Genomic DNA, 3,707 nt, shown 5'->3' on the forward strand with positions numbered 1-3,707 from the left:
AAAAAAAAAAAAAAAAGAGAGAGAGAGAAAGAAAGGTTTTCCAGATATTTTTTCATTGCCCCAGTACACCTGCAGGGAGATAAGTCCAGTAATCAGCCCCATGGTTTGCAAGTATATCAGCTCCCTGCGCAGCTGGAAACTTCATCAGCCAATTAGCTGCCTCCTTTCACAATGTCTGCTTTATCCACTCTATCCTCTGTATATTATACATACTGGCATTAGACAATGAAGCGCCAATTACAGGCATTTGAATGACAAAGTGCTCCAATTACTCTGCGCTTGAAAGCATGTGCTCTCATCACTGGTGCTGAATTGCAGCCGTAGCATCCTGCCGGATTCAGTGCTTCAGCTGCACAATAGCTAGTGGGTCCCTCTGGAAACTACGCATCACACTGGTGAGCATAAAAAGCAGTTTCATACCCCAACATGCTAAAATGGGTCTCTGGGTCTTCAAGCAGAAGCTGCAAACTCCTAATGGCTCCTGTATTAAGGTGATGGGGCATCCCCTGCTCCCAAAGGATGGGCCTGGAGTAGTTGGGACCTCTGCCAAGCTGGTCCTCCCATATCACTCCTTATAGTGCCTTCTGCTGGAACAAAGCACTGGTTCTCAACCTCTTTAGACTAAAGGCAGCCCTCAGAAAATGCCAGCTCTTAGCTTTTGCTCCTTTTTCAACTTCCTGCCCAAGTGCAGATGGGCTGGACTTGATGATCTTGTAAAGTCCCTTCCAGCCCCTAACATCTATGAATCTATGAATAGAGAAATTCTTCTGATACAAAGAATCACCACCCTTACAAGGATCTTGCAGAACCCTGGTTGAGAAGTACTGATCTAGAGCGACTCCTGTTGCTAGAAGCTGGGAACACAGTAGCTGCCAGCTGCCTATGGCCAGCGTGATACATTTCTTACTATTAATAATTCTGGGGAAAAAAGAGAACCCAAGCAGCTGTGTTCTCTCTCTCAGCCAGCTCTCCCACACTATCCTTGCAGCAGCTTCTTCTCAGGGAGGCTGGGACTGAAGGACCTGTGAACTACTCACAAGCAATATGCCTCAAGAGAGCCTGGGATGGAAGGGAGCAAGTTACCAAGATCCAGCACTCTTCCTCCATCCTATTCTGCTGTTCCTAGCACCAGAGCATGGAATTGGAATCGCTATGAGCTGTGCACAACCAGGGCTTCCTACAGGGCTCCCTGGTGGGAGAGGAACAGTGGTGAGAGACGACCAGCCTTAAGGTAGCTACAATTCCTACCAAGAACTCTTTTAGCTCTGAGTTCCTGTACAGCCAGCAGCAGTCCCCTTCCCCTGTTGTAATTCTTGCTCAGAAAAGTAAGGAGAAGTGATCGGCCTCTGACCCCTGACAATCCCTCCCCTCCATGCTACTAAATGGTGTGGAAAATGTAACTTCCATTCCCAGGTGCTAGAACCACCCTCCCTTTCTGCCTGCTTTTCACTACCCATGCTGGGGTCTTGAGCTGAAACGCCCATAAAGATTAACACACTTATAAGCGGGCACATGGTCTGCATTAGTCCAGTAAAATGTGCATGTTATTAACACAACTCCTGTTGACAAAGCCACAGGTATTAACCCCATAAAGCATTTTGACAGCTGGAACAAAGGGGAAGAGAGAGACACCACTGCAAGCTTTTAATTGCTTTTTACATTGCAGTGATAGATTTTATTTCATTTTTTTTAGGCAGATGAAGATTTAGAATGCAGGGTCAAAACTTCACATTTTGGGGAAAGATTTATACATGAAACCTGGCAGCAAGTCTCTTTAAGTCTCCAGCCTGAAAAATATTTCATCCTGAACTCAACACTGGATGTAGAGTTATAGCTGGAGATGGGCCCATCTTAAAGTTCGCTGCCCTGCAAGCCTGATAAACTGGATCTGGCTGTCTTGGCTGTCTGTGATGGGAAGAACCAAAATGCTGGCTCAGAACAACCCCCAGAGACTTTGGGGAGCTTGAAACTGATGTCTGAAGAATTCTGCAGCCTAGGGGGAATCACAAGTCAAAGCAGCAAAAAGGAAGTCATTCTAGCTCTTCTGGGGTCTGTCTACACAGCGATCAAAGGTGTGACTCTAGCAGAGGAAGAAATCCACATTTGCTGCACTCTGGCTAGCACTGGTAACAATAGCAAGGAAAGAATGTGGCAGCACAAACCTAAGCATGGGCTAGCAACCTGGGTCCCTGGGGAAGCTTGTATGCCTGGGCTAAACTCTGCTGGTTACATCTTCCCTGCTATTGATTATAGCTGGAGTGGTTACACCTACCCTAGCTTCAGTCCCACCCCAGGTGTACTGCAAGACAAGTATTCTTGTGATCCCGTCAGTGGGACACAGACCTGGACAAGCCAAAAAGCAAAGGAACGCTGCACTACTTGGGTATCTGTCAGTTATGGAGTTGGTGATAATAAAAACACTGAGCCTCTCAGGGCACAAATGCAGCTTGGTTATCGCCATATGCCTAGTGGTCTTTGTGAATTGAGTTAGAAGGGCCCAGTCCACCTTCCAGGTGAGACAGGTGTCCTAAGCATAGCACGCACCACCATGATACCTTTGCCATTTCCTATCTGGCTGGCTCAGCCAGAAGATACAAAGGAACTCTCCTCTGAACCCTAGAGGTGGTGCCTCTGAATCGGGGTTCAGCAGAGAAGGGATGTTGGGGCTGCATCTGATCTGTGGATCAGGCCATGGGGGTGGCTGGATTTTTGCCAGGGCTGCATTGCTTTAAATAAATGATATGGCAAGAGATATGGCACTCTGGTTCCTGCCCCTTGCCCTAAAGTGGGGCGAGCACTTGCTTTGTCAGAAAGCGAATGCTGGACTGTATGGCATATAGGAACTGAGAGCCTGGATCAGACCCATGGTCCGGCCAGTTGGGTATCCTATCTTTGACAGTGGCTGGCACCAAATACTTCAGAGAGAAATGTGGGAGATGCAGAGTAGTAGGCAGGGGAGGAAGTGCCCCTCACATCCATCTTGTCCTGGTGCCTAATAGAGCTTGCCCTCAGCCCCAAAGCACTACGGTTAATCTTGCTGCCACCCCTCCTTGTCGCTCGTTCTGAGAGCACAGGATATTCCCCATTGCTGCGTAGATGGCTGAGCCCATGTGAGCCTGACAATCCCTGGCAAGTCCTGCAGCCCTGTGCCTACACAACGCACCGCCGTCCTGCAGCCTTTTCCTCCACTCTTGCTGCACTCCCCAGCTCTTTAATATTTCATTGGCCTCTGTACAGTGCCCAATGTGCTGACTTTTGTCTGTCCCTGGGCTTTAACTGCCTGTGCCCCGAGAACCACCAGGAGCAGAGGGAGGTGCTTTAGTACCCAAGGGCTATTTCTCTGGGCTACTAGATGTCCCGACGCGTGCAGCACAGTCCCTGGGAACAGGGTGGGGTGGAGACCAAGGGGGGCGCGCACGTGGGAACGGTGGCATGCGGGGGTCCCGGAGAAAGGGCGAGGCAGCTCCCCTCAGCCGGGCGGCTGGCCCATGCTCAGCCCCTGCTCCCCAGGGCAGCGGGAGCCCAGCTCCTGTGGGTGAAGGTCACCAGGGGGCTGGGCTCTGCCCGCGGCTCAAGGGTGCAAGTTAGCTGTACCCGGCAGTCTTCAGAGAGGGGCCTTCGGGCTCCCACTCTCCTGGGATGGGGCAGCCTTTCCTGACAGGGGACACTAGAGGCTGCAGCCCCACACCCGCGGAGTCCCTGGGAAT

Source organism: Gavialis gangeticus, unplaced genomic scaffold (genome assembly GCF_001723915.1).
Source record: "Gavialis gangeticus isolate Ggan-Ray unplaced genomic scaffold, GavGan_comp1, whole genome shotgun sequence".
Taxonomy (NCBI): domain Eukaryota; kingdom Metazoa; phylum Chordata; order Crocodylia; family Gavialidae; genus Gavialis; species Gavialis gangeticus.